The 9,419-nt window shown below is 48.4% G+C and overlaps 1 long non-coding RNA gene across 1 annotated transcript; it reads left to right on the plus strand.

The window, feature by feature from the left end:
* The first annotated feature begins 4,810 nt into the window (after positions 1-4,810).
* Positions 4,811-8,855, plus strand: LOC310750835. Its single transcript, XR_014542324.1, has 3 exons — positions 4,811-6,100; positions 7,005-7,091; positions 7,208-8,855. It is a non-coding gene; the product is annotated as an uncharacterized lncRNA (long non-coding RNA).
* Positions 8,856-9,419: the final 564 nt, after the last annotated feature.

Consider the following 9,419-nt stretch of genomic DNA (forward strand, 5'->3'; position numbering starts at 1 on the left):
AGGAGGCTCTCTGCTCTGCCAACCAGCTGGCCCCTTCCAGTTGCTCCCTTGTTTTCCCTCTCACCAGGCTCCCTGGAAAGTGCGGTGTTTTTCTTCCCTCCACAGCTCACGCCTCACCTGAAAGGCCAATTGTGCTCCGAGCCCAGTTAAAAAGGTCCTGCAGGAACTTTGGCTTAGCTCTGCCGGGGGCCCTTTTCCAATCTAAACGGAGCTGAAAGGGCTCCTCTGTCAAGGGGGCTGAGTCGCCCACGGCTGGCCTCTGGGCTTTGCCACCAGGAGGTGAAACCAGATTCTGTGTCCATCCACCGCTTCACCCGCCCTGGGTGATAAGGCGCCTTTATTCAACTTGCTTGCTTTAGAGGCTTGGGTTCTCTTCCGAGCGGAGACTCCCTCTCTCACTTTAGCACATCTTGGGGAGCCCCAGGAAAAACACCACAGCCTCACCCTGGCTTCGTAAGCAGCCATGAAAGGTAAAAGGTAAAGGGACCTCTGACCGTTAAGGGAGCCGACGTTTGTCCGCAGACAGCTTCCGGGTCATGTGGCCAGCATGACTAAGCCACTTCTGGCGAACCAGAGCAGCGCACAGAAATGCCATTTACCTTCCCGCCCGAGTGGTACCTATTTATCTACTTGCACTTGACGTGCTTTCGAACTGCTATGTTGGCAGGAGCAGGGACCGAGCAACGGGAGCTCACCCTGTTGCGCAGTTTCGAACCGCTGACCTTCTGATCGGCAAGCCCTAGGCTCTGTGGTTTAGACCACAGCGCCACCCGCATCCCATTAAGCAGCCATAGCAACACCCAAAGAATCTTGGGGATGGTGGTCTTGATGCTAAGGTTTCTCTGACATGATTCCTAGCCCTCCTTTGCAGAACTGCAACTGGGAGGGTTCCATGGGAGAAGGAATGACTATCCTGCCAGCTTAAGTCTGTAGCATGGTGCAGATGCACCAGGCCAAATCATCTATGGCCTCCTTCCCCAAGCTGGTGCCCCTTGGAGGTTTTGGATGATAACTCCCACCATTGTATGGTTGTACTGGCTGAGGGCTGTAGTCCAAAGCATCCAAGGGCACCTGCCAGGGGATGTTTGGTCTGCTGGGTGATGGTAAGATTTTCTGGGCAAGTGTTGGCCCAACAAAAGCTGCACCCATGTGGTTCTTGGGAAGCTGCCTTACCCTGAATCAAATCCCTGGTCCACCTGTCTCGGTATTATCCACACCGACCGGACTGACAGCGTCCCTCCCAGGGTTTCAAATCTGTTCCAGTCCTACCTGGATGCCATGGGGATAGAGCCTGGGACCTTCTGCATACCAAGCAGGTGTCCTGCCACTGACCTGCAGCCCATTCAATCCTGTAGCTTGGCTCTAAGGGTTTGTCCACATGGGACCAAAATGTGGGCTGCACCTCCATATCGTCCGGAACCTTTCCCGCTTTAAAGGCAGGGTTTCCCCCCAATTTAGACATTCCAAGGATTGAAAACCCCCTCCCTTAAAGGGGAAAAGATCCAGGATGGGGATGATGTCCGGCCAACGCAAGTCCATAATTTGCTCTGGTGTGGACAAGCCCTATGTCTATTATTACCTAATGTTGAAAGATTGAGGACATATAAAAGGAAGGACTTATTCACACAGTGCATAGTTAAATGAGGCAACCTGCTTCTACAGGAGGCAGTGATGAGCACCACCTTGGATGGCTTTAGGAGAGGATCAGGCACATTCGTGGAGGAGGGCTAACAATGGCTACTAGCCTGGATGGCTATGCCCTGCCTCCACAGTTGGAGGCAGCAGTGCTTCTGAAGACAAGCTATCAGCTCTAAAATTCTAAGATTCTGTTCTATGAATTTCTTGCCCTCAATATTAGGCAGGGCTCACATGCTTCCTCCCTCTGCCAATCATTATTTGACAGCTAACCGTATTGCTTGCTGAGTAGCGGGGGGTGGGGGAAAACGCTTTTATTAGCTCTTCCCCTCCCTCCTATCAAACTAGGGTCTCCTTTTGGGACACTCTCCAGAAATGTGGCCTCTGAGGGTGTCAAGCTTGCTAGGAATTGGCTGCCCTCTTGTGATGGCTCCCAAGTGCTCGCCATGTGACTTGCCCCACCCTGCTGCAAACCTGCACCCACTTCTCCCTCCCAGATGCTCCCACGAAACACAGCCAGGGCATGGAGACTGAGGGCTAGGCCCAGGGACACCATTTCTGGTGGCATCTGCACGGCGGACGTTTGCCTCAAGTCCCTTTTGGCCAGCTTGACGACCCAGGGGGCAACCAGGCTCTTATCCTTCCCTCTGGAATTCCCCTAGTGGCAAGCAGGTTGGCTTTTGACATCATAAATATCCAAGGCCCATCACACAGGGCTGTTCACTGTAACTTTCCCTGCTGCTACCTTGCGGACTTGAGCTCCTGCTCAGGGGTTCATCCAGCAGCAGTGGTAAGGCCTGGGGCGGGTTAAGAGGAGTTGGGGTGGGGTTCGGCTACAGTTCAGCAGCACAGATTCTTCTTTCTTTGCCTATCCCCACATTCCCCCCCCCTGCTGCTGCCCCCCCAATAACTCCCAGCCTAGAGGCTGGCCCTGGCAGCAAAGCCTCTCCTCCTCCTCACACAAAGTGGCTCCTTGTCTGGCCTTCCCAGCAGTGGGCTGCGGAGAATTTCATGGAACCAGCTCCATTTCCTGACGGAGTTTTATTACATTCCCAACAGAAATAAATAAATAGGAGAGAAACGCAGGGCATCTTGGAGCCTCCTGAGCAGAGCAAAACTTGGGGCTTGCTGCAGAGGCTGTTCTCAAGAAACAAGCCCAGTGTGACAGGGGCTGAGGGGCACCTCTGCATGGATAAGTGGGGCCGCTTCTGGCCAGACTCCCCTCCTGGGGCAGACCCAACCTACAACTGTTCCAGGGGACCGAGGAGGCTTCCAGAAAAATGGATGACTTAGTGGGCACCGCTCAGAATTGCTGCCCTAGTTTCTGCTAGGAGAGGAATGTCCACTCTGTTTCCACACTTCCAACATCTTGTGGCCCCCCTTTCCTCAACCCCAAACGCAGGAATTTTTGTATTGTGGGGGCAGGAGGAGAAGGATGTAATGTACAGTTGTTGGGGACTCAACACTGGAGGTGCAGAAACCATAGCTGTTTTGCACTTGTGAGGTCCTGCACACATTCTGCTGCTTTGGCAGATGGCTCCGGGGTGGAAGGTCTTCCCAAGGCCAGCCCACTGGCTGCCATACTTCTTCTCCCAAGATTGCCTTGTTGAGAGGGTTCGCCCACCCTCCCTGGAAAGCAAGTGAGTTACTCCCAGTTAGAGGGAGTAACCACTAGTGTCACCTACCCGGGGTGGCGCAGCCCTTTTTTGGGGAGCTGCCCCAGCCATAGTGAAAATATGGCAAGAGAGGAGGGGAGCGGGGAAGGAAAAACCTTACACTAGTATTTGACTGCTACACTGCTCAGTTTCACTTGCGATTTACAAAGGACGTGATCCTGAATGCATCAACTGCGTCTTGATTTGAGCTGAAGCATGCTCTGTGTGGGGCTGTTCCTAAAAATCTCTTGGAAGCTTCAACCGGTGACAAATTATGCTGCTAAAATCCTGACCTCTTTGCAGTATCAGCTGTGCGGCCTGCAAGTTCATTTGCAAGTGCAATTCAATGTGCTGTTTATCAGTTTCAAAGGACCGTCTCCTCCCATGTGAATCTGTGCATCCTTTAAGAGCAGCTGTGGTGGCCCTTTAGTGTGTTCTGTTGCTCTGTGTGGTTTGTGGCAACATGCAACACGGCTTCCTCAGCCGCAGAGCCCTGTCTGTGTTGCAGAAGTTATCAGGGCTCTTCAACCTCAGGTCCTTCTATGCTGTTGGCCTGCAACTCCCAGCATCTCGGCTCCTGACAGTGTTTGAAGGTTATTCTCTTTAAAGGAAACTTTTCTTCTGTTGCTCTTTAATTTTATTAATTGCTAGCCCTGACTTCCCCCTGCTTTAGACTTGAATTGTGTTGGCATTAAATGAAGGAGGGTTGCTGTTAATTTTATTTTTGTGTTTGTTCTTACACTGGAAGTATCCTTTCAGAGGGAGAAAGGCCAGATACATTATTTGTATAAACAAACAAGCAAAACAACTGCATCAAAGCAGAGCAATTTGCAAAACCAACAGCTACCTTAGATTAAGAGAAATATTGCTAAACCTGAGCTTCTAGCCACCCTAGAACAGATGCCAGGTCAGAACCCGTGTAATGGAGTGGAATAAGGACTTTGTAATGGGAGATGCTTGATGGGACAAAGTTTCAGCTTCTCCAGCATTCAGCAAGTCACCTGCTCTCACTTCCCTGTATTCCCAGATCCCACCCTGAATAGCTGCTCTCCTGCAGCTAGAGCCAGGCTTTGAGAGAGTGGAAAGAAAGATGATAAGCACCACCAGTGTCAGCAGTTTCTTCTAAAGCACAGCAGAAGTCTGCAGAAGCAGTTGGATCGCCTTTCAGCGATAAAACAGAATGAGAAGGAAAAAAGAATGGAATGAGCATACACCTGCCACGAACAAAGACAGATACTCCTTCCGAAAGAAGTGCACGGAAAAAGAGAATCACTGTCTCGAGCCAATGTGTGCTCACTGCACCTCAGCTTAATGCAGGAATGTAAAAAGGACCTGGCTGCTTGGATCAGGCCAAAGACCTACAAAGTCCAGTTCAGCATCATGTTTCCGGCTGTGCCTCAAGAAGCTTATCATTGCTACTTTTTTGAAGGATCAAATTCCATAGTTTTAACTACGTGCTGTGTGAAGTTTCATATTATGAGAGAGGGAGAAAAGCCTATCTCTATTCACTTTCCCATCCTTTTATACACATCTACCATGACCTGTTTTTTTCTAAACTAAGTAGCAGCAAATGTTTTAACCATTTCTTCTAGGATATTCAATTCAGATCTTATCTGGGAGGAAGAGGGAGTCTTCCTCTCCATCAGGCTCTTTCTGTCCCTGTCCCCACTTTCAAGTTTCCTACATCCAGATAAAGTTTGAGAGAGAAATGCATTGCTCTTGCCACCACAAGCTACTTTAATGTCCATAAGAAGCTCCAGGTCTCTGGGCATTGGGTGGACCCTCCTGTTGCCACCTCAGTGGAAACACCTCAAAGTGACATCTCTTTACAAACATTGGGTGAAGAGCTACTCTCAAAGACCCCTTTATTATTTTATTTGACTTCCCTAAAAATGCAGAGGAACTTTTTCGCTTTAACCACCACCACTACCACCTGAATAATTTACCATGGCTGGACATGAGGGAATTTGCAGTGGAAAAACCTTCAGCTATGCTAAACCAAAATATTATTTACCATTTACTTGGTAATGCTGATCTCCGCCTTCTAAGGAAAAAAAATATTGATTTAACAGGACTCAGCAGTTTGGGGGTTCTGCCAGTGCCACCTAAATATAGCTCATGAAAAACAAATGGATCCCGTAATGGGGGGGGGGAGCGAAGAGGATGGGGGGAGAAACATACAGCATTCCTCCAACTCTGTTTTATCAAACTAGGTGGGGAGAGGCCTTTTTCATCCAGAGAAGAGGTGTGCTGCAGCTCAGATGCACCTGACCCTTTGTTTAAAGGCAAGAATTTGCTGCTCCCGCCCCCCATCGTCTGAAACATCACTGCACTTGAGCAGGAAGGTGGGTGTAATTGCCTACAGACAGCATGACCTGGAACTGCCAAGAACCTGGCTGGCTTCATGCCTTTCCTGGCCTTCTCCACTTTGCCCAGTTTGAGAACAACAGGATCCTGGAGAAAGAGGACCCTCTGCAGCTGCATTCTGAGCGGGGTTAAGAGCCAGGAATAGCCACACGCCCATGAGATTTTTAATGGCACAGGTTTTCATGGTCTAGAGCTTTGCCAAAATAAATTTGTTAGTCTTTAAGGTGACAGAAGACTCTTTTGTTTTTGCTGCAACAGACTAACGCAGCTACCCTTTTGGAATAAGTCCACGAGATGGAGAGCAGCTTGACTGTTGCCACTGTGAGCTGTTTACTCTGGAGAAACCTTGCGAGAGTTCAAAGCTCCAAGCTGAGGTGTGCTGCCAGGATGGGCCATAAGCAAGCAGGATCCGATAGCAAGGTCTGCCTTGCTGTTGTTTGCAGGTAGGGGGGAAATGGAGTTGGGTTGGGTCAGAGTGGTAGTTAGCAGAAGGGACCTGTTGAAGTAAGCATCCTTGAGGCATTAAACTGAAATGGAAAGGCTGCATGGACTGAACCATTCAACCCTCCAGAAAGGATAAAGGGCCTACAAGTAGGAACTGGCCTTGCAGAGTTAACAAGCCCAGCAGCTTGGAAGTGAGAGACACAAATTACATAGTGCAAGAGAGCGGACCTTCTACAGTATCTGATCCTCTCTATGGAGAGCACACTGGTTAGAAAAAGCAGGACTAAGACCACAGAAGCAGGGGAAGACTTGGTGACTTTATGTTTGCAGACCTTCTAGGTAAGTTTCAGGAAAACAACAGCCAGCAATGCGCCTCTTCCACATGTCCACAAGTTTGGTTCTAATCCAGAGCATCAAAAGTTAGAATTGTGAAGCTCCTCATATTTTTCTTTTTCAAAAAAGAAAATGAGGATTCTAGCCATTATGGCTATTTGGGGGGGGGGGATTATTGGTCTGCTCTGAATCCTCAGTCAGCTTCTTTGGATGTTCCCAAGTTCTAGTGTTATGATAGGGAGAAAAACTTTTCTTCTCTATCCACTTTCTGCATTCCATGCATACTTTTATACATTTCTATCATGTTGCCTCTTACTTGCCTTTTCTCTAAACTAAAATGCCACAAAGACTGCAATCTTTCCTTGTAGGGGAATCCTTCCACCCTCTTGATCATTCCGGTTGCCCTTTTCCAACACTACAGTACCCTTTTAGAGGTGAGGCAAGCAGAACCGTAGACACTATTCCAAAGCGAGTGCACCACACGTTTTCTGTGACAGCATTATGATATCAGCAGTTTATTTTCCATTCCTTTGCTAACAATCCCTGGCACGCAATATGCCTTTTTTACAGCTGTCACATGATGGGTCAACATCTTCACTGAGCTATTCGTGACTCCAAGGTCTTGCTCCTGGTCAGACACCACCAGCTCCAGCAACTGTGAGTCTACGATCACAGAATCTATGGAATTCTTCTGAAACTTTTAACAGCATTAATGCCAGCATTTCTATGTTGTAATGGGTATTTTGATTCATTTAAAACTTTGCATTTTACAGCATACATTTGTGTACCATGGGTTTTGAGTATGTGGTGCAGCCTTTCCACTGAGCTGCAGGAGAAGAGGAGGAGGACTGCAGGGCCTCTCTACCAGTGCTGTGGAAAGACCAGCAACTTTTGGCACCTTCTCTTCTGGAAATCTTTTGGCTTTAGCTGCTCATTACCATAACTTTGTTAATTTAAAGAAACAGTGCCCAGATCTGGATTTTCCTCCTCCCTCCCCAACCCATTTGCCTTATGCGTCATGCTTTTTTTAGACAATAAGCCTTGAGGCTAGAGACTGTGAGTGAGTATACATTGTGTGATAATGTGCATTCAAGGCTGCAGATAGGCATCTTTTTGGGATGCTGTACACACAATGCCATCCCCATGTTGTCTCTGTTCCACTGTATTTGCCAGTCCAAAGCACATTCTGCTGAAACGGTTTTAATCTGTTTTGTGCCGAGAATGCATTTCTCAAGCACTTCCTGCCTACATGTGCATTTGTGAATTATGCTTACAACTTCCACAAACTAAAATGCATTCATCAGCCCTCTGCTGATGCACTTTAAATAAGCTTTCCAAGCTGAGTTCAGCCTCTCCTCTCTACCCTCTCGGGTAAATTTAAGGACCTCCCTTGCAAGGTCTTCTTAGATAAAGGACTTCACTTTTTTTTTCATTTAGGGAATTGAAACCAGGATCTTTCATATGCACGCATTTGCTCCACCATGGAGCTTCACCCCACCTAATCCCCACAGATACTGCGAACAAGTCAGTTTCCCCATCTCTTTCTCTCTCGAACAATTTTTTAATGAGAAAAGGTTCCAGGACATTTGGTGTCACCTAAGTTTTGCTGATGCAGGGGAAAGCCTCCAACACCAACTAGATGAAGTAGGTGAGTAATTTTGGTGAAGCACACATGGGATTTCCTGGAGACATGCATGATCAGCAAGAGCGGAGAAGGGGGGGGGGGGAGAATCTGTGCCCCCAAAGGGGGCTAAGTCAGCAACAGGAGCAGCAGCTACCTATTGTCCTGCTGCTGCTGCTGCTGCTCAAAAGAAGGATCCCATCTGAGGAAGAACAAGGGAAGGCCTGAAGCTGGCAAAGGGAATAAAGACACTGCGGTGTAAAGCTGCCTCAGGAGCCTCCCCTGAATCCCTGCTCGAAGAACACCTCATTCATCACTTTTAAACAGAAGTGGCTCACTTGCCGGAGATGGGGGCGGGAGGACAAAAGGAGCAACAATGGTTGGCGCTTGCAGCCAGGCAGCCAGCCGCAAACTGACACATCGGCCTACTGTTCCAGCTCACTGGGGAAGAAAGGAATTTCTGTATAAATCACACCAACCATCAGGTTTCTCACTTCCTGTCCACAGGACTTCCCGGCTCTCAGTACGCAACAGCATGAAGGGACTCTCTCTCTCTCTCTCTATATATATATATATTGGGGGGGGGGGAATGGGAGAAGTTAATTTTTTAAAAAATATATATAAAGAGAGTCTCTTTCAGCTAATAATGAAGCGAACAGTATATTAAGAAGGAAAACATTCAGCATTAACCTTGGAGGGGAAAGACAGAAAACCTTTTCATAATGCCCTGGCCACAAAACAACAACTGCCAGTTAAATCAGCTCCGTTCCCCAGCCACTGCCAACATAAACTCAGGGGCAGCCATAGGAGAACATTTGAACCAACATCTTCCCCTCTTCTCACTCTCCCCCCCTCCCCAACCAGGAAATAAAAAATAATAACAACTCAGGAAGGCTGAAGGTGCCAGCCATAGGCTTCAGAGCAGCACTTCTGCTGGCGCCACAGAGCAAGCAGACTCTGCTTTGAGCTCCAGACATGGCAGTGGAACCATAACGAGGAGGTTGCCCTGCTCCGCACTTCTTAATTCGCCTTTGCTACAGGCTGTCAGTCAGGCAGGATGAGAAGTCCTTGCTGTGAAAAGGCACCCATGCAATTCTGCTCGGGGGGTGGTGGTGGGAACAGTAAGCGTGGAAGATGGATTTGAAAGATCCATTCGGAAGAATGACACCTCAATGCGGGGACTCTAGTTTGGGGTGAGGAAAGTACTCTTTCCCTCCCCGTGTTAAATTGGGCCACTGACGTATTCTGTTTAATCCCTTCCCCTGTATGGTTCAACTTGGCTCAGAATGAATAATTTCCAGAGTGTGAGTGTGTGTTACTCTGTTGCAGCAGAAACAAAGCATCTTAAAGACCAACCCTTAGAA

The sequence above is a fragment of the Podarcis filfolensis genome (genome assembly GCF_964270895.1).
Source record: "Podarcis filfolensis genome assembly, chromosome: 15".
Lineage (NCBI taxonomy): Eukaryota > Metazoa > Chordata > Lepidosauria > Squamata > Lacertidae > Podarcis > Podarcis filfolensis.